This window comes from Gobio gobio (genome assembly GCF_949357685.1).
Source record: "Gobio gobio genome assembly, chromosome: 9".
Lineage (NCBI taxonomy): Eukaryota > Metazoa > Chordata > Actinopteri > Cypriniformes > Gobionidae > Gobio > Gobio gobio.
In genome coordinates this window covers 38,007,792-38,030,746 of record NC_137115.1, presented here as the reverse complement: position 1 = coordinate 38,030,746, position 22,955 = coordinate 38,007,792, and the positions used below count along the sequence as shown (strand labels likewise).

The window sequence follows — 22,955 nt, the reverse complement described above, 5'->3', positions numbered from 1 at the left end:
TAAAAAGGGTTTTTGAATGAATCGGTTAAATGAATGATTCTGTGATTCACTGATAACCACCACCTATTGGCACAACGATTTAACCTGCAGAAAGAGTCACTGAAAAATCCTTACCCCTAATGCAGAGACTAACAGTATGTGTGGAACACAGACAAGTAACGTTATAGTGTAGTGATATCAACAGTTAAAAGAGTGTTATATGTAATTTTCTATTAGCCCATATCAGATTAAGTAAAATGAACAAGACAGCACTTTTATAGTAAGCTGTGGTCGGACTTCTTAGAGAAAAGCACCTTTAATCATCCTGGCAGTATTTTGGCACATGATCAGCATCAGGGTTATAATATGATGATGTCAGAGCGGGGCTGCAGCAGGGTCATCCAGAAATGTGGGTGCCGCCCATCCTGCAGCGTGACTCAGAGTTGGTTTATTAGATTAAAAGAGGCTGAGCTCCTCATCAGTCGCCCATCCTCTGCCCGGCGCTCATGGTAACAACAGGAGAGACAGAGAGAGAAAAAAGAATACATTTTCATACGAGATTGATTGATTGATTGATTGCGCAGAATGCTTTTAAGTTTGCAGTTTATCTCTTTTGTTGACAGAACATCAGGTATAGTTGTATCATGAACCTTTTTCAAATATAGCCTACATACATTATCCATATTGATCCTGCATGTAACAAAAATATGTGTTTTAAATGTATCACAAATTCAGATTCAAATTTAGGTACACATTGGGCCCTATCATACACCCAGCGCAATGCGACGCCAGGTGCGACGCAAGTGTTTTTTGCTAGTTTCACCCCGACGCATCATTTTCACGTCTAGCGCCACATTGTTTAAATAGCAAATGGGCGTGGGCATGCTGGTCTGAAAACGAGGTGTGTTCAGGCGCATTGTTGGCGCGTTGCTATTTTGAGGCAACTGAAATAGACTGTGCCATGGACCCACAAAAACCTGGTCTAAAGTCAATTTTTGCTTATTTTTTCTGTCGTTAAACTAGCAAAATTGGATTTGGACACGTCCTAAGTGCACCTGCGCCCGCTTCTCTCACACAAATGATTCAAGAATTTTGTAGTAACATTACTCTTAAATTAATAGAACTAAACTGATCAAATATTACAGTGGAGCTGCAAATGAAAAACATATGCATTACATTCATGTTACCCTGTTTTATTGCTTCTTTTAATTGCTCTCTGTGTACTCAATAAAAATACAGTCTAAATATGAGACTGACTTGTGGTTTCATGTTGGAAAGATTTTTATGCTTTTAAAATATTTAAGTAACATCAAAGCTTTCAAATATTGCATTTTAGAAGAAAAAATCTTTGGACATAAATTGCAAAAGCAAAAAAGCAGTACAAAGCAATGAACTAGCCCAAATAAGCAAATAATACACATTTACATGCTGGAAACACACAAACAACGAAGACAGCAACTCGGTTAAGGATTGTAATATATTTTTAAAAAACACATCTAAGTATTCCCAACTCAGTTTCATTTTCCCTAGAGCGCAGTCTTCCCTAGAGTGTGTAACCGCTCAAACATCTGTGACTCTGTACATTTGATATTGTGTGATTCAGACCCAATCCTCATTAAAACAGATGGTGTCTCAGTTTCGTGCAAAAACTCTTTGCAGATGTTATATAGTGTACTTTATTCAGAAAGAAACATGTACTCATTTTGTATAAGGAATAGTTCATTGTGTCAAATTTTTCCATGGAACACAAAAGGAGATTTTTTTTTTTTAAGAATTCCGAATATTGTTCAAGCCATAACTTCATTCCAGGACTATAAGCAGATGCAAATAAAGTAGATGTATGTCAGTATTGACTGAAAGATTTTTGTATTTTGTTACAGCACATCATAGTGAAGAACATATAATGATAATGCTGTTGGTCAAACCTCTGAAGCAGAGATGGCTTCATTCCAGTGGAAAACACATAGGGTAAAGATGAACTCAGTATGACTACACTCTGGGCGTACTTTCCTGTAAAATGTAATCTCATTGGTATAAAGTGGCTCCCCGGTCCAGTCAAAGTAGGTCACAGACATTCACTATGGCCATAACTATATATTTTCCGTGTTCTCCAGTATGGCAATAAGTCAAGCTGATCAAAGTAGACATAGTTCAAGTTTAAACTCTATCTTTTATTACATATGAAGTTCAGGGACTTTTGTGGGGATCTTGTATTTGGACATCATAATCATATATTAAATATTATTTATGTATGAAATTTAAGAATAAATAGACATTTTCAAATCCAAGTTACCTTATTTTATCATCTAATCAATATGAGATTCATTTTACTAAATCCTCCTTAAAAAGAAAAGTGTCTTGCTGGTGTGTTCAGTGCAAAGATGTACACACTGATCTTCAAAGTGATGCCTTTAGGCCACTGCGATAGAGGAAGCCAGAGTCATTACCATGGTTTCAGAAAACTGTCATTTCCTGTTTAACAACAAACAGGTTGAAAGTGGTTAGAGAGGGGCCGGGCACAGGAAATCAACCACAAGGAAATCTTAAATTAATAATGCAGATGAACTGGAATGATAACGGAAACCTTATCTACAAAGCTTTAAACTATTAGTGATAATACCAAATTTGGTTGTAAATTGATATTTTCTATGATGCTGTCCAAATGAAAAGTGTCATAGCTGTACATAAAAAGTCAAATGTTCAAATCTGATTCCACTTAATTTCAGGATGAATGACTACACAATAATCTGGCTGATTACTACTTGTATAGACACATATTAATAAAGGAGTTTTGTTTTTCCTCCAAGTCCCTCACTGAGGGCTCAGAGATTGCGAAAGAATGGCTTGGAATTGTATGACCCCCCCCCCCCCCCCCCCCCCCCAAACATTAGGACCCCTCCCAAATTCCCGTAACCGTCCACATATGTTCCCTGGAAGTCTGGGACTGAATTCTGGAACTACTGGAGCTGTTATGACTCATTCCCCTGTAGTTCTATAAACGCTCTCTACATGAACCACGGCAGTGGAATGCGCATTACATCAATGTCCTGAAACTAGTTCTGAGGGAACATTCATTCATAAAATGACAAAATATGAAAGTTGTAAAATAGTTAAAATGTTTTATAACATATAAAATCTGTGAAATATTTAGCCTAAATGACTTTAAAGATTAAAAAAATATTAATAATTCATTTAATTTATTAAATGGCATGTTTGTTCTTGCCCAAGGAACAAAGCGAGGACAACACCCATATTTTGAGGAGACTTGACTTGAAAAACATATCTGCAAAATAGTGCATAGACAAGAGAGAGATTATTTCAGATGTAGACCTGCCTACCATTTAACCATAATTACAGCTAAAATACTAGTAGGCTAAATGAATATCCATTTGGATATCATTAAACCGTGTAAGACACTTTAGTAAATCATTAGAAATTATGGTAAGCCGTTTGACAGAAAATATAGTGGTAAAGAGAGAAAGAGAGAGGGACATTAGTAATTTCGCTTGACTCTTTGCTCCTCACCCATCAACTTTTAGTTTCTCTACTAAACTTTCTGTATGATGCCACTGTCATACTGGTCAGACCGCCCCAGTAACCGGAAGTCCGGTGTTTTACACAGCAGTGTCCACACGAGCACACGTTCCACACGAGCACGTGAAGGCGCAGCGAGGGCGCAATGAGGGCTGGGTTGTACTCTACTGGTCTGGAAGAAAGAAGGGGGTGAAAAGCAGAAATCCCGTCGATTGATGGGGGGTAGTGGGGGCTTTTGGGGTCCAGACTCAGTTAAGCCGATTATTTTCAATAGTCCACATGCAGAAAGCAGTGAACGAAGTAAAATTATGACAGCATGCTATTCAAATGCCTTGTTTACATTTAGATCGATTTAAACAAAGAATGTGTTAATAAAATGACAAAATATTGTAACGGGGGAATAAATAATTAAAATAAAATCATAGTAGGCTAATTGGTGAATAAAGTATTAAATTAAAAGCATTTATAAAAATGCAAATTATGATATCTACTTAACTTCATGCGTGTGTTTTTGCGACAATTCGTTTGAGATGGATCTTTTTAATGAATCGGTTCTGATTTGTTCACCAATTGGACGACCCTATTGCCTAAACAGATACATTTGAGTCACAACAATGACTTCAGAACACTTCGAATATAAAGCACCCATGGTGTGGAGTCTGTGGACTATCTTTTTTATACTTTTAAGGTGAGATTGCCTCCTTTTGGAAAGCTCTTCAGTCTCCATTTATTGTCAGCACATGAAAGAGGCCAACCAGGACACTTCTGAAAGTAATAGGACAACATAAGGGTGAGTAAGTATGGCAGAATTTAAATTTTGGGGTGAACTATCCCTTTAATATACATTCACGTTTGCTTTGTGTACGCTCTGCCCATAGTCTCCGCCCACCGATACTGCGCCACGCCCAGACCGTTTTTCGGGGTCTCCCCTGCTGATGAATAATCATGAGGAGAAATGGGCGGAGCATCGCATGTGACGTTGGGTCATATTGTCCGCCCGCCCCGCACTCCAAGTATTAATTTACATTTCTAAGGGTCCTGTCTACAACTGAACTGTAAAAACCAGATTTAACAGACACACCTTCATAACAGGAGAGGTGAACTGATGTCTTTCATTCTGAGGTTCATCTGAAGTCACTTACCGTAGAGGAGTTCCGTTCAGGACTGATTTTGAGGTATGTGTGTGTGTGTGTTTGAATGTGTCTCTGTCTTCAGGACGCTTTGCATCGAAACGCGTTATTTGTCGTGGTGGAAATGAGACTCGCGCTATTGAAAACAATGTTTATGTACACAGTCATAGGATATATTGATTTTATAGTGAATGTATGAGACAATAGATCAAACAATGAGCAACGGAACAATAAAGCGCTCAAATCACGCGCTCCAGGACGCACCAGAACAATGGCAAATGTTTGAAATAATGAAAGTAGGCGTTTCATATTACTTGTTTATATACACTTGTGTATATATAACACTTTTATTCAAATTTCTTATTTCTATTTTTTATTTATTTTCACATTCTGAGCAAAATGTTACATTTCAGAAAGTATTAATGGATGCAGATTGAGTAAAAAAAAGTATACAGTAGTCCAGTCAGCAGCAATTCCAAGCACATGGGACGTGTCATGTCTTGTCTTGTCATGTTTTCCTCATTGTAGTACATTGTCAAATATTTCCGCTTGAAGAGGCTTTTGTCTTATTCATACATTAGACCTTCTCACTTACAATACAAACTATAGGGGAACTTAACAATGTTGTAACGTATATTTCTAAAATAGTTGTTTTAGTGTAATTTAATTCACTTATCTCCAAGTGAACATAATCTGAGCACATGCTCCACAGTGACTCTGATTCAGATCAGCTTGTTAGTAGAGATGTTCAGTATGATCATATTGAAACTGGTTTTCTGTATTGGAGGGTGTGTGGGGGGGTAGGAAGGAGTTGGTTCCGAACACATGTGTTTGCAATTTGGAGGCTGTTTTGTCAAACGCCTTACATCTGTTTTTTGATCTTTGAACCAGTCCCCCCACTAGTGCTAGTGAAGTCTTCCCGTTTCTGTTTGTATCTCTTTATCTGTTTCTCTCACACATGCACTATCATTCTCCGTGTGTGGTTTCCGTTTTGTGTAACCATGAGCGCAACACAGAGAAAGTGAGATAGAGAAAGATATGACTTCAGTCTTCCCGTACGTGATGATGCTTGTCTCTTGTGGATGGGTAGGACAGTGGAGTTGAGTGATTTAGAGATTCTCTGGGGAGTCACACGATGTCCTCAGCCTTACAAAACAGCATTTTAGGTCATGGATCGGTTGCGGCAACATCCAGTCCAAACTGTTCTGAGTCTTAGTATTCTCAAGTCAGCTCTTTTACACGTGGGGGTCAACCCAGGGTGCATTCTGCTTCCTTAATTTGATCTTTCTCAATTGATTTCCTTTGAGATATTGAAAATAAGATTGAAATTTTAAACAATGTATGAGCTTTGACATGGTTATTAAACATGATATATTAATACTTTGGCTTATTTAGTGTCCTTGTGAACTGGGAATTACCTTTTTTAGTTATCTGAACACACTGTGAGTCAGCAGCATGCTCGGGTCTAGACTGAATTTTGTCTACACTGCATATTGAGTGCATGCTGGTGTGCATTTATATGCAGCATATTGATTAACCTAATGAACATGTTGCTTTAGAGGAAATTCTTTCTGTTGTGGGGCAGTGGCATTTCTGTACACTTGAAACGCATTGAAATGGATCTTTGTTTTGGTCTGCATGTTCACGCGTGTGTGTCTCCGTGATGCTCAATGTGCTTTGTTCTGTTATAGCAGAGCTGTTCTTTGACAGGTCTCTTTGTTTCCCCTTGTCTGCCCATTTACCTTGTCTTGTATCTCATATACATATTAAAAATGATGATAATACATAATTTTAATATGACTGCATATGTGTTTCTGCCGCACAAAGGATTCTGAGCTATATCTGCTCATTAAAGTATGATGCAATATTCATGTAGGGTTTGAAATCATAAAGCACAGAGTGCATGTTTATGTTCTTTGTTTCTCGTTTCCATGGATTTCTGTGGTGACGTTGACACCCAGGGGCTGGATTTTGAGTTGTTATGCTAAACAGCTTGTGTTGTGTTTTGAAGCATGGGTCGACGTTGGGATTTGTTGTTTGGTTGATGGTTTAATGTGGGAAATCCTTGAACGGATTCATTATTTTGTCAAATAGAAGTGCATACTGTGTTTTTGTTGGGGCATGAACAAAGAGTTATGCCCCGAACCCATTATTAATGTCTCAAGAGCCTTTGGCTTAATGTTAGGTGAGAGGCAGAAGAGGATGGAGAAATGAGATAATATGCAGTTACATGTGCGACGCAGGATGTTGTTTAATATATAAGGGTTTGTTTTAATGAACCCATGCGTAGAGCGATATCTTGTGATTTTGAGTAGGAGAAATTATCAGTGGGAGAATAAATCTGGGTTAGGATGGGATTCATTTAGCACAGCGTTCATAGCATCATCTAATTAAAATGGTTTTAATATCAGATTTGAATTATGATGTAGGAAATTCTATGCTGTTTTCTTTTTGTCTTGTTGTTGTGGCTGTAATTTATCTCATTTAGGCCACCATAAAGGTCTGTGTGTAAGCTGTAGCTTTTGCAAATTGTTTACTTTGCACACGAGTTTGGGTGTATGATTGTGTGAATTATTATAGATCTGTAGAGTAATCCAGACATGGACAGCTGTCTGTAAATCCTTTAGTCGGATCTGACCAATAGCTGCTTCGCATTCTGTTGCTGACATTGATTCCCCCCCTCCCCTCCCCTCCCCTCCCTTTAAATCAAACAAAAGAAACATGACAATCAGATACCTTTTCTCTCTCACCCGACATGGTCCAAGAAAGCTCACGGGGCAGTGGGAAGGCTGGACTAATGGATATTGTGTCTGATGGATATTGTGTCTGATTCATGACCACAAGATAAATCACAGATCTAAATCAGGATGTCACTGACTCGGATGAAACATTCTGTCCTGTTGAACATTTATTCATATTGTCTGAAAAGAAGCCCAAAACGCTTGAGAGGTGAAGCTCCATTGTAAATATAACAAGATATTCTCAGTTTTGTGAAGAAAGGATGCTATTATCATTATTCTAATGTTATTTTCGTAAAATTATAGCGAAATAATAAAAAAAGTCTCACAGAAAAACAAACTTTCCTGTCCTGTCAAAGGTTATACTGGGCACGCGTGCAAATGGGGAAGAGCACATTGGATGTCACTTCTCTATGCATAAAGAGCAAATGAAATTACAAGCAAGCATGCAACGTCTTAGTTGTGTAGCCAATTGGTAAGTCATGAAATCAGTGTCCATGTGTTTAACAGTTAATATTAGTACTGTGTATTTACCATGATAACGGTTGTTTCCATAACCTTAACCCAAAATACCAATTTATTGTTACTTGGTGTGATTTTTCTATATTTTTGATTACTGTGGTGGCTCATACGAACTTACTAACTTTATTCTATTAACAAAAACTAGTTTTGAACTGTAATAGTTTTACCTTATTATACTGTTTATTTATCAGTGTTAGTGATATTCTTACAATTTAGGAGTATGTTAAGTAAAGTGGGACGGTACTTGTGTGTCGATCATTTTTGAGAAATAAATGAGCTTGTTTCAAATTCCAAAGAATTTGTTTCGTGGCTTAATGACCATGGGGAAATGTGGGTCCCACGACCAAACCAGTTGAGAACCACTGCTCTAGATGGTTGCAACTAGGATGTTCTAGATGGTTACTTACACCTGTTTTATCATCTGCAATGCAAAAATCATTGACCGGTTGATCGCTCTTCAGCAAGCTGCATGATTTGAGGTATCATTCATATTCATAGCACAAATGTTGCTGAAGTTTAGGGTTACATGTTTGTTCAAATCACTAATCCAAGTAGTGATACTTCCCTTGTATGAGCAATAGTAATAGTGATACTTCCCTCAGCAAGCCCCACTAACAAAACTTGCTTGCTGGCACACAAATGGCATGCAGACACCTGTAGTTTTTTCCTTTCAGGTTAAATACATATGTCTGTGCAAACAGACAGTGCCAGGTCAGCAGAGTCTCTGATGGCTTATCCTCTTCATCATGAAGGCAACAGTTGGCATTTTGCTGTCATGCCTCTGAGGGGAGTGTTTGCAGTTTTTAGACTTTCCTATAAGCCCTGTGTATTAAATTGATGTTTTGACTGTAAACGCTGAGAAATTTTGTATATGTGAAATTGTAGATTGAGTTGTTTTCTGCCCTTCTGTCACATTAGGTCATAGTTAAATAGAAGTTAAAAAGCAAATGATGGGAGGAATAAGGTCTAGTAATGACGGAAGATGGATTCGAAGTCATGTTGCCTACATGAGCACCACGGATCAATGTGTCAATCCAGTGTGCTCTGCGATTTTTCATTACTTGAAATCATTAGTCAATAATCCTAAATGTCTCAGCCTTTTGCATGCATTCACGCACACGTCCCCAAACATACATTAGCACCTCTCACACGGCTCTTTAACGTAAGCTGTGACCCAGCAGGTGCTGGCCACAGCTGAGCAGAATCAATGGCCCCTCTGTTCCGCTCTCTTTGTTCTATAGCTCACAGTTGCTGGATCCCTCATATACATACTTATACACACCTGACCCATTCTGGACAGTTGCTGCACCCCTGATCTAGTCCCCATATGGTCAGGGGTCTTAACGGTGACCTGAGCATGGAGATGCTGGTTTAGGTTTAGCTTGCACCGTTTGGCTTGAAGGGGTAGTTCACCCAAAAAAAGAAAATTCTGTCATCACTTACTCGCCCTTATGTCATTCCAAGATGACACAACAGAAGATATTTTGAAAATATTTTAAATATTCACAAAATTCAATGCTTCAAAATATGTTTTTTTTTTTTTTTTTTTTGTTCTGTAGAATAAAGTCATACAGAATGACATGAGGGTGAGAAAATGATGAGGCTAATCCCTTAAAGGCCAATTCACAGTCACACCACACAGACAAATGCCAACAAACACGTTTGTTGGGTTTTATTGGATCAGTGTGTTACCCCTGTTGGTGTCTGTTGGGGTTGGTCGGGGTTTGTTTTCACCCGACTGAACATGTTCAGTCAGCGTCTGTTGGGGCAGTGTGAACATGACAGTTATTTTTCATAAAGTTGTGTAAACTTGTTTGTTGGTGTTAGTCTGTGCGGTGAATTGGCCTCAAGACAAGCAAGATTTTTTTAGCTAATTTGAACATGCATAAAAAAGTTTAGCAAAGACATCTACCGATCTCTGCTTCAAGTCACTTTACCACTTATATTCTGTCAGTATGCTTCCTTTGTAGCTATAATCATGCCACAGCAGGTTATTTTGTATTCAGCTACTGTCCAAATATACATGACAGATTTTCTAATTAATATTTTAAGTTGGCAGGAAGCAGAAAATGTATGTATATTCAATGGCCCTGTCCCAAATGGCACATTTCATATGCACTTTTGGTCTTGTGGAGTAACAATGGCTGCTGCGTGCCGCGTGCGTGTGTCCAGTGAGACAGTAGGGTGTCCCACTTGTCATTTTAGGTTTCAGAAGGGTGCTCACGAGCACCCCCTTTGCGGTCTTGATGCGCCCTCCGCAGCAGACTTCTTCCCGACAGTCAAAGCAGCGTTATGTCATGAAAGTGCGGACTGGTAGCCGTAGGAAGACCGCGAGTGTTTAGGGTGCCATTTGGGACTAGGGCAAACGAAACTGCTTCTCTAACAAGAAAAAATGTAGCGTGTGACCTGATTTTGTTTGTCTGGAATTGATTGGATCATTATTATTTGCTATTGCTGTGATCACATGTGAGGGATAGGTTGTCCCACCCTCGCGCCAATAAACGCATCACCAAAGAAGGGAATAGATAGTGGGAAGGGGAAGTTATTTTGATTAAAGATTATGAGGACATGAATAATTTTTTTTAAATGTGCAAGGAAAGAAAATAAATAATTTATAATAAATACTGCAATATTCCATAACAAACAAGAGTTGTCAATTTTTATGTCATGGTGACTTTAATTATTGATTATCAAACGACAATGATCCAACAATCCATCCATTTTCCAGATGTACAAATTCCCTCCCTAAATTTTTTCTCATTTGATAAGCACTTGGATATGACTCACATTAGGAAATAATTTCCTTTTCATAAAGAAAAGGAGTTTAAATGTTGTATTTTGGAGCAAACACACAATGCTGAGTCCATTTGTTGTCCAAATAACGTTTATACATCCTTAACCAATCCTGACTATAACTACGTTTTTCCTTTTCTGCTAGTCGGATTTTGCACAAATCTGACTTGTGCAATTTTTTGAAACATTATTGTGTGGGTTATAAAGACCTGTATGCCATAGAACTATTCAAAGAGTTTTTTTTAAGGTGATGGCAAATTCACTGTCTGTGATTTAGAAAGCCTTTGCAAGTTCATCACATTCCAGTGGTATGACAACATGGTGTTGCACTCGCTGAATAATCTCCATTCATGCAGTATCTCTCCTGTGGAACTCCCCTCTGAAGGCCTCTCTAACACACACACACACACACACACACACACACACAAACTAACATAATCTACTATTAACAACCCTGTACACTCAACTCATTGCTTTCTCACTTTACCCTCATTAGGCTGACTGTCATAAGACCGTTTTTATAGTCATTTGGTGTTTGGTCACAGCTGAAACCGAATCAAGTAAAGACTTAAAGCAAGAGCAGAAAAAGTTTGAAGCTATTAAGGACTTGTGGGGTTGGTGGGTGAGAGGAACAGGAAGTCGTTTCTTCTTTTACAGTTAGCACTAGGCCCTCACAGAATTGCGAAAAGGCACAAATGAATGTGTTCAGCAGTAGGAGGTGATGTGACGGATGTTTGAACACGGATGTCAACTTTGTTATCTTCAGTATCAGATAAAGTTGTGACTCACTCAGCCAAAATATAAATTGTATGGTGTACAAGTGATACAGCATACATGATGAATTCGTACCTATTGGTAATTTGGTGCAATGCAGTAATAGAAACAATAACAGCTCATATATTTAACACATTTCCTTTTTCTCATTAGCGTGGAAGAGAAATCTTTCTTTGCTTGTCACTGTGTACACCATTTTCAAGTATAAACGGAAAACTTTTTATGCATTTTGGCCGTTCATTTACACGTCAACGGCAGGGTCTAAAAAGGCAAACTTTTGAAAGCGGGTTTCAAAGTGTCTCTGTGTAAACAACAAAAACACTAAGGACCCTATTTTAATGATATAAGCGCACAAAAAAACTGTCGGAGCACCAGGCGCATGTCCAAAAGGGTAGTACCTAGTCTCTTAATGAGTCATAGGTGTGTTTGGGCATAACATGCATTAAACCAATCAGAGTCTCCTCTGTCATTCCCTTTAAAATCCAGTTGCACTTGCACCATGGCGGATTCACTCTTTACATGGTGGAATTTGCAAGTGGAAAGACTGACCACTTCTCCAGAGAGGAATCCTTTTATTTTTAATATTTAGACATGTTTGTGTGCTGCTGCACACGGTGTGTGTGTAATAAGCAGAGTGTACGCGTGTTGTGCACCCGCCTATAGGTGCATATTATTAACGCGCCCTTTAAATAAGACAAAAAATACTGCGCTATTGACTTTAAACCAGGTTTTTGTTGTTCAATGGCACAGTCAATTTCAGACGCCTCAAAATAGCAACGCGCCAACAATGTGCCTGAACACGTGGACAGATGGGAGCGGGTGCATTTGCTATTTAAACAACGTGCAGCTGGACGTGAAAATGATAACTGCGTCGGGCCCTAATTATTACGTGTTCAGTCTATAGGCATGTAATGTCTCTTTACAAAGTGACATCGCCAACTACTGGTCAGGCATCGCTTTGACAACTTTGTTGTCTGTACACGAAAAAAATGTACCCTTAGAGAGTGGGTGAGAAATAGTCGTGATGAGCCTTTTTACTTCAAAAAAGACTTGACTACCATGATTGACTAACAGGAACAACAATGAAATTATTATTTTTTTTCTCGCCTTTTAAGGACAAAAGACATGAAGGCTCCTACTTGCAACTGCACGCTTGCACACATAAACAAGTGCTTCCTTTTCCCAATATGCAGCAGTGTCCTGACATCTCATCACATGACCTAATTCTCTTGTGGGTTACTTGAGGTCAGGCCTTGAAATGCCAGAGGTCCTGACTTTACTCAGACCAGAAATTTGAATTAATTCTAGACCTTTCATCCAGATCCTCCTAAAAGCGGTTTACAACTGCAAAACCTGATGATTTGCCATATTGTATGTCAACATTGTTTCATTAATCATATCTATTGAATTATTGACTTTGCAGCATGTAGTGTTGTTTTAAACATCCACAGACACCAGAGAGCAGCACACGGAATAGTTAATGTATATTGAGACTATGTCAGTCCAGATGTACACTTGACCTGATTCCTGTGTTTATTAGTGTATAAAAGAGCTCTTCTCCACTGCCGCAGATACACAACCCCCACAGCAATGCCCAGGTGTGTCCACAGATGGCATGAGCGCGGGCGCTGTGTTGGTGTTTTGTCTCAGCGTTGGCATATGGACTGAATCAGTTTTTATTGTTATTTTGTAGTTTGACTGTGGTGAGTTGTAACGGGTTATGTTTTGTACAAGTGAATTGTTTTAATCATACTGACTATAGATGGCAGTTTAGTCTTCAGCTCTATTGCTGTGGAGTCCAATTATTTTTGAATGGCTAATGAATTGGGAGTGACGCAAGTAGTTTAATGCTAGTGAGATGAAGTGTCTGATCTCTGACCCTCCAAGAGAAGCCCATAAATGTTTATTTCTCTGTGCTGTGGGAAACCCTTGGTTTATGAGATTTAGCATTTGCCACTGGCACATCTAATGTAAATGGATGAGATTCAGTTTAAAATCAGTTTAGGATTTTTTTTTTTTTAAAGACAAGCAAAATCTTATGTACTGTATACTTGCCCCATACTTAATTATAAGTGTAAGTCAGTCCATTTGTTTATGTGGCCACTTGCACATATTGAGCCTGAACTATTCATTTAAAGGGTAACATGCAATCAGTTTCAGATCTCTAGCTGGTTAGTGGCGGTCTGATTCATTCCTGTTATGGTAAGACAGGCGGTTCATGAGAAAATGAGGGGGAGAACTGAATCGTCTAGAGGACTGTTGATATGAATTGATACCTCTGTGGTCTGTAATGACTGGCGGGGTGGGATGTGGAGTGGGGGATGGTCCGGAAAGGCCTTTATGCCAGAAATTGGGTTTAGTTGTGTTTAGAAAAGTGTGTAAGGGTTTTCATGAGTGTTAGGTTAGAAATGAATACATTGTGAAGAATAGGTGAAAGTGACAGCACTACAGCACTAGTGAAAGGGGTTTTGGAATTGGGGAGGGGCTAATATACCCTCCTGCTGTGTGTAAACGGTGCCCAATAAGGGTCAGATGGTGCAATAGACTGCCAGCTGCTCCCTTCCACCCTGCATGTCTCTGTCCCTAATGAGAGCGGAACAAAGAAGTGGCATCCTTTCCACCTCCTCCTCATCTCTCTCTCTGTGTGGGTCCCAGTACTTGATTCTCACAAATAGCTCGATTTTCATCTCCAAAATGTGACCAAAATCACAAGGGATTTTTTTTTGAGTTTGTCTGTTTCCTGTTATTGCCGCCCCATGTCTTCGTTCAAGGTCTGTGTGTGTGGGCATTGGGGAGATGACTGGAAAAGGAAGCTACGGGTGATTGATTAAGGTGCGGCTTCCCTCTGGTCTGTCCTATTATGTTGTAGACCATAAAAAAACGAATCCAAATACATATTGGGCCATATTGTTGAAAGTATTACAGCTCTATTGAAATTCCCCATCATGCAGTTGGGGTCACATTTCAAGCCTGTGATTTTTGGATGTCATCTTTAGAAAGAAGTCATGGAACCGCATGACTCTTTGCAAATCTGCACAATGATCCAAGTATATAAACACTCAGAAATCATGTTGTTGCTGTGTGATCATTTGCAGTAATGGTTCGTGCTCAAAGGGAGGTTTGGGGGATTTCTTTTCTGCAGTTCCCCAGCCTTTAATGTGTGTGTCCGTCCGTCCGTCCGTTCGTTCGTTCTTCATACCTCACTTAATGCATCCGAGATGATTTGACAGATCCCAGATCTTCTAATCCTGATAACTGAACTCTGGCTAATTTGGTTATTCAAACGAATTTGTGAATTGGATTAAAATATCTGTAGTTGTCTGAGATTACTGCACATTCTCGTGTTCCCTGAATAGGGCAGATGTATTGATACTCGAAACCACGATCAGCAATGCAGCGATTGGCTAGCGGTAAGACCGCAACGTAATGACATCATATAATTAAAAAAGACACCTGGCGAATTTCTTGACCTTTTTAGGAAACTTTTATTACAAAAAAGTTATAATGGATACATGAAATGTGCAAATGTTTTTGAACGGAGGCTGGCCCGTGTGGTCCGATCAAACAGACGAGCTACTGTAGCTCAAATTGCTCAAGAAGTTAATTCTGGTTCTGATAGAAATGTGTCAGAATACACAGTGCATCGCAGTTTGTTGGGTATGGGGCTGCGTAGCCGCAGACCAGTCATGGTTGGTTCCCATGCTGACCCTGAAAGTGGCAACAGTGGGTACTAGAGCATCTGAACTGGACCACGGAGCAATGGAAGAAGGTGGCCTGGTCTGATGAATCACGTTTTCCTTTATATCACGTGGATGGCCGGGTGCGCCACAAAGCAAAAATGGTTCAGGAATGGTTTGAGGAGCACAACAATGAGTTTTGAGGTGTTGACTTGGCCTCCAAATTCCCTAGATCTCAATACAGTCGATCATCTGTGGGATGTGCTGAACTAACAAGTCCGATCCATGGAGGCCCCACCTCGCAACTTACAGGACTTGAAGGATCTGCTGCTTACATCTTGGTGCCAGATACCACAGCACACCTTCAGGGGTCTAGTGGAGTCCATGCCTCGACAGGTCAGGGCTGTTTTGGCAGCAAAAGGGGGACCAACACAATATTAGGTCATAATGTTATGCCTGGTCAGTGTATAGATCACATTAAAAATGGAAAATTGGAAGCTCTTTTCTGTCTGATGTTGGTATTCTTTAGAACAGCACATGGTTTAACACACACTCCCACATTTTATTGTTAGTTCTTCTGGTGTTAGGAATAATGTTGGCCAAGTTTTTGAACATCAATCATTGACTTGTAAATGTGGTGGTCACATGCATGTCTTCAAATACGAAGTATGGAAACCAACTCAGTACCAATAAACTGTCTTTTTGTATTGGGGAGGAACTTTAGCTCTGAAAGTTGCAGTGTGTTTTGCAATGAACTGTTTCAAAAGATCAAGGGAAATTTAGTTTTGTCATGATATACCCGTTTCTTCCAATGTCACTCATATTGCCCAATTTTGAAGACCAAGTTAATCATACAAGTTAAGTTTAATCACTTGAATTAAGGTTATACATTCAAATTATTTGATATAAACGCATATTTCTTGAATTTTAAGTCTTAACTTCAAGTGGAGCATGAACAAAAGCACTGCAGCTTTTAAACATTAATGCAAATCTGGCTGTTATGCATGATCGCCCATATGTATTGTGATGTTAAATGAGAGCTGTCCCCTTCATGTGCAAGTCTATGTGCTGGAACAAGGTACAAGTCTGAGGACTGGCAAACAGATGCCTGCCTAACACCTTCAGTCCTTCTTAATGAGTGACTAGACAGTTTACAAGCATTCCTTTAGTACTTGCATGTGCAAGCACAGACATGCATGCAAATAAATGCTCTGATGTATCATTATCAGCAGCACTATCGATATGAAAATGATATTGAAATGCTCAGCCTTGGACACGCCCATGAGCTTAGTGTGGTGGTCATCACCATAGAGACGCCTGTGCTCTGCGCAGGGTTGAAGAGTGCAGCTCTCTAATTAAAAGCTAGATCTGGTCCTTTTATTAAATGCACTTGTCCTGCTGAGACTTAAGCAAATAAGCAGTGCACAAACCATGCAAAAAGTGTTGTTGCCATGAAGTTTAATCCTGGCATGTAGTTTACATATGTTTGAACAACATATTTGGGTTGTTAACGTGAAAAGGCATTTTCACTGTTATACAAGATAAAAAGGAATATAATTACAGGGCTCGACATTAAGCCTTTTCATGTGCTTGTCCTTCGGACAAGTAAATAGGTCGTTCACTTTTTTTTATTTTTTTTACCGAATTTATTCTGAAGCAATATTATCACCAGTGTTCGATCAGCTTTGACACATTTAAATCTGCATATTTGTGATATTTTTACCTTTTATAAAGGGCATTTTCCCCTTATCCTATTAAATATAGGATATGCTTCAGCTTTTATATTATATTCTTAAATTTGATTTATACATTAAATTAAAATAAGTCACTTTTTGGCTGTTACCAATCAAATTAAAAGGGTGGCTTTTCTAATTTTAGCTAGTGTGAAATGTTGCTGTTTGAGCATAAACAATGACTTCAAAGTTACAACGTTCAAAGTTTAAAGCAAAGGGAGATATTTAAAGAATGTATCATGTATAATTTAAAGAAATCAATTTCTAAGGACTACAGCAAATGGCCGGTAGGGACTACAGACATTCCTCCAGGGTTGCTGACATCACCAGCCCCAATATTTACATAAACATTAAATAAGGGGGGCGAGGCCATTTTTTATTGCTGTGGGGAAGAGTTGTTGCGGTATAGTTAGTAGACTGGAATGTTGTTGCCGCAATGCTGACGAAACGCTGTTATTTTCATCCGGATTGCTGGTCCACTTTGTTCAGCCTTCCTAGGGACGGGGGAGTTAGGGATCAATGGTTACATTTTTTTTTTAACTTGGTCCCTCATAATTATTACCCAAATCTCGCTCTCTGTGCTGCACATTTCACGGAGGAAAGCTTCCACAATCTTCGCGAGTTCAATGCAGGATTCGCACAACGGCTTGTCCTGAAAGATGGATTTAAAAACAGAAGCTGTTTACGGGCCACAACCTGTAAGTATGATTTATTTTTCGTCGATGTGTTTTCCTGTAGTAGTTTGTATTGTTAATTGTACGTTATAGCAAGGAAGTAAACAAATGACAACGCTGTTTGGCTCTGCAAATCAGTTTGTTAAATGCTCATTCATACTTAACATTATCCGACAAACACCTAACATTACAAACTTTTTTTAAATCTCAACAGCGAACTTGGAATTAGTGTAAACTATTCTTTGATTAGCGAATCACAACACACTGGGCCAGCTGACCAATCTGAGCCCATTGCGTATTTTTGAGGGACCGGCTTCATAGAACCCGGAAACCATCAGACCGTTTTTACAAGGAGGGACAGAGCAGTGTAGAATAAAGGTAAAATATATGAAAAATTATGCAATTTTTTTTAAACGAAGCATGAACACATGTTACAGTGCACCCCACAAACACAATCAAGCCTTCGAAAGAATGTTTTACCACCCCTTTAAATAATTTACACTGAAAAATTACAACTGCACTAAATAATGTTATGAGATTTGTATTTTTGAATAAACAAATAAGAAATGTTGGAAAGTATGTTTAAACATGAAACTAAACCACCAGTAGGTGGCAGGTGGTGAGTCTTAAAGGGTTAGTTCCCCCAAATATGAAAATAATGTCATTTATTACTCCCACTTATGCCGTTCCACACCCGTAAGATGAAAATGAAGATATTTGTGTTGAAATCCGATGGCTCAGTGAGGGCTGCATAGGCAGCAATGAAATTTACACTCTCAAGATCCATTAATGTGCTAAAAACATATTTAAATCAGTCCATGTGAGTGCAGTGGTTCAATATATTATAAAGCCACAAGAATATTTTTCGTGTGCCCAAAAAAACTAAATAACGACTTATATAGTGATAACCGATTTCAAAACACTGCTTCATGAAGCTTCGGGGCATATCGAATCAGCGAGTCGAATCATGATTTGGATCATGACGTGTCAAACCGCCAAACTGCTGAAATCCTGTGACTTTGGTGCTCCGAACCGCTGAATCGACTCGCTGTGAGATGCGCGTTATGGTTCTTATGTGATCTTGGAAATATTTTCGCTGCTGAAATGGAACAAAATCAGTCAATATTGCATCTAAAATGTAAGTGACTTAAATGTTAATTAATTGTTTATGGAACCGTCATATAAAATCAGTGTCATTTTCAGTCGTGATGGAAAACAGCACTCTTGGTTGTGTGGCGTTGTTTAACTGTATCATATGTTATAAATATAAAAACTTCCAATTTTGAATGTTTACCGCAGTATGTTAACTGAGTTTCTCTGTGTGAGTGGCGCGCATTAGTTTTCGATTTCTCCTCGAGAGGCTGCACTAGCACTTACACTAAATGAATGCAGAATCATTCTTGCATTTTGGTAGTTTGTTAGTTATTTTTTTGTTATTGACATTTTAATCAGGATACTTGTACGGTCGGGCAAGTAAAATTCTCTTTCACTTGCCCCTTCAAAAAATCCACTTGGCCCGGACAAGCGGGAATGTCGAGCTCTGTAATTAGTATTGCCATCATTTAAAATCCAATTTTAAAATGGTTAAACATTTCTTTGTCTTACATGAGCCTATTCATATAAAAACAGCTTTTTCTTTAGATTTGTTTTTAATTATTAAGCCAAATCTCAAAATTGTCTCAAGCATGGTTCAATAAATTACAACTGTTATAAATTAAAAAGAAAAGCATACAAATTTTAACAAATACCCCGGGCATAATTTTACAAGTGTCTATTGTAGTAAATGACAATCGTTTTTTTTTTTTTAATCCATATATTTCTAAAAACGTAGGAACTTGATACATTTTGTCACTGAAAACCATGTCCTCCGGTATGACACCATATCCTGATTTTAAATTGGGCAGTTCCACTGACAAGTTTAATTAGTTGAAGGACCCCATTCAAGGTCATGTTACTGCCCATGACATGTGCACATGGTAAGATTTTGTCTCAGAATTGTTCAAATATTTAACTTTTTTTTTGAACCACTATAAAAGTGTTCATTTCTGTTTACCTTTGGTGCAACACCCCTATATTGTTAATTGTTGCTGTGTCACACCATAGGACACATTTCAGTAAAAATGTTCAAAAAAATTGTGAAAGAATTGACAAAGTTAGTGACCTGTTATATTTTCTCAAACATCAGCCTTCACACTACATCAGAATGTTTTTTTTTTTTTTTTACTGCTTATTTGTCAACCCATTTATTAGGGGTGCTCCGATTGATCGGCAACCGATCTCGATTGGTCGATAATCGCTTTGGGATGATTGATCGGCGGTCTCCAAAAAGGCCGATCTCATGAACCGATCGCATGCTGATGACACATAAGCCCCGTGCCTGCCGTGAGAGCTAGGGCATGATATACAGCGACACCGTCTCATTCTCTTTCCGGCGCGGGTAAAATAATTATAATGCTGAAGGTGAGGTACAATTCATATTTCTATATTAAATAACTTACGCAGTCATTTGAAAACTTTCTGTGGGACGTAAGTTCACAAACAGTGCGCGTGAATCACCGTGTGCGCGCGCTCTCTCTTTCCCTCAAAATGCTCAAATGGCTTCACATCAGCGCATCGCATGTGCACTAAAATCGAGCTGCACAGTTGACACAGGATTTGCCACTGTTGACCGGATTTGCCACTGTTGACAGGATTTGCCACTTTGCACAATCGAGGCAGTGTCGCATCGTCACTAAAGTTTATCATTTGCATTTATTTTTAAGTCTTGCCAGTGTTCAAACCGCTCAGCCCTTGCGCGCACGATCTGGAGACACACACAGACACACACACACACAGACACACACACACACACACACACACACACACACACACACACACACACACACACACACAGGCCATCTCACAAAAAGCTTGCAAGTACAAATTGCGCTGAAATGGTCAGATACACACAAATGTATGTACTAAATTACCGTCTTGACGAGTATGCACGTAATACTGGGTACACACCAAAAGATTTTTTACATTTTATAAGATTTTCAAAATGTGATAGACCACACACATGAGGACAAATAATCCTAGATTTAACCGTTTTGCTCCTATAGTGTGTGGTGTGCCATGATGTGACAAAGACAGGACACCACACACAAACAGATTTTCAACCCGACTCCCGACTGTACACACAGGAAATCTCGCAAAATCTTGCGAGACTTCAGAATAAGCATGGCGGTGATTGGCACAAATATCGATTTCAATCTTGATTCAATATCAATTCATAGCCTACTGTACATATAAGGAAAGTTTGCCTTTTTAGCACTATTTTAAACTTTTCTTGGGTAAATTTTTTTTGCTTGCATTCATTAATATTCACTTGTGTGTGCTTATATAAGTAGCCTATCATTAAAAAAATATTAGGATGTAAATTGTTAACGTTTTAAAATTTCACATTTAATGAAATCTAGTGTCATAAATATGTATTTAAATGCAAAACCTAAAAATAAGTAAGCAGTTATGATCTGCAATACTTTGAGCAACCAGACTAGATAGATGTATATGTATTAAAGAGCCATTCATCCACCTGGTGGGTAATGACATTACAAATACAAATAATTTTTCCAGCCACAAAATTACTCTAATTTGCCTCTTTGCATTGGAATTCTCTATTTGAACCTTAATTACTACACTAATTGTAATATAAATAATACAAAATATATATATTTTAAGTGGTCATTAATTGACCATAATTATTGCACAAATAGTAGGCCTATATAGTACCAAAAGATATCCTCAAAATATTCAATAAATATTATCAAACTAAAATATAGAACATTTATTTAATTGAAAAATAATGTAAAAAGGTGTATAGTCACATTTGATCACCAATGAGTGTGAGTGTGACCAATTAGGAATACCTGAGGGCTAAATACAAGAAAAACATTAACATTAATGTAACAATGTTGCGTATATCATCACTCTCCATAATAAAATGATACTGTAAAAGTAGTTGACGTAATAATCAATGCAAACTACGCTGTACTGTTTACCAAAACTTGCTGCAAACACCTGTATAGTGATATGAAGCTGTTGTGCATTCAAATGTATCAGCGCAGCTTTGTGTGGAACTATTAAGCGCTCCGTGAACCACGTAGGCCTACGTGAGAGTGCGCGCCGCCGGGAGATGAGAGCATGTAGCAACTCTGTTTTTCCACGTCTCTGGCTTTAACTTTTATGCCACATTAGCGCTATATTTATTGTTTGAATTTCGCATTCAATTTTAGACTTTCAAGTTTCATATCAAAAGCAGGGTTGAGAGAAAGAGAGAGAGAGACGCATGAGTGACAGAGAGATGGAGAGAGAGAGCAGGGAAAGGAAATGAGCGAATACGCTGCGTGTTTTAAATAGCGTTAAAAAGTTAATGAATAACAACGAGCAATATGTGGCGGCCGGTTGATTCTGTGGCGCACCGCCACTATAATTAGTCTATGTGTGGGAAACATTAATGTTACAGAGTGAGCTAGAGGTGAGTAATGGTTAAAAAAAAAATCACACTGCTATGTTTTTTTTAATAATTGTTGTCCTCAGGTGTCTCTTGGAAAATATATATTATTCTCTTTGAAATTGCCTTATTAAATAAACTTTAAATAATTGTTTTTATAGTCAGAGTTATAGTCAGTTCATGACTATTTCATCTCTCAGCGTGCTTTCGGATTGAATATTATTTCATTTCACTTGAGTGTGCGCCCGTTTGTCCTCGGGGTTTCCCCCCCACACATCAGGATTTCTGATCGTAAATAGTCAACATGTTGAATATTTACGATTCGTGATCGGGGCGGCTCCGACGTTCTTCCGAGCAGGTTCGGACACTTTTAACACACTTCACACCACAGGAAAATCTGATAAGATAATCTTGAGAACCATCAAGATAATCGGGACAAAGCTAGGATTGTCGGAAGGGGGAAAATCGGCCCAAAATCAGCCTGATTATCTTTTGGTGTGTACCCAGCATAAACCCCGTCGTGACTCGCGAGTGAACGTTTGTGCAACTGCATGTATCCGTGTTCGCTCTTAAAGTGACAGCTGTCGAATAAACTGCTGCTGTCTCTGAGTTTCTCTTTGTCTTGTGTTGTTTGATGAACCTTTATGACACTCACTGCTCTTGAATGACTAACTTTTGCAACCTTAAGTGTAAGGATTAATCTAATTTAATTTATTCAGGGAAGACCAATATTAATTTACATTTGATTTCTTATTAAATGTCTTAAGTATTTCTTACCTCAATACTAATGTTAGACCTACCTGAAAAATTTTTTTAACAACAAAAATGCACTGCATGATCAAATATTTAGGTGAGATAATTATATACATTTATTATATACATTTATTTGGGAAAGATGGCCTACGGTAG

General features: G+C 38.5%; 1 protein-coding gene across 1 annotated transcript in view; it reads left to right on the top strand.

The window, feature by feature from the left end:
* Nucleotides 1-3,580: 3,580 nt before the first annotated feature.
* The window catches only part of fam107b (family with sequence similarity 107 member B), a 30,727-nt gene continuing 11,352 nt past the window's right edge, over nt 3,581-22,955 (top strand). Inside the window, exons 1-2 of the mRNA XM_079825523.1 lie at nt 3,581-4,303; nt 4,392-4,688. The gene's annotated coding sequence lies outside the window, so the exon portion shown is untranslated. The remainder of the gene's footprint in view (nt 4,304-4,391; nt 4,689-22,955) is intronic.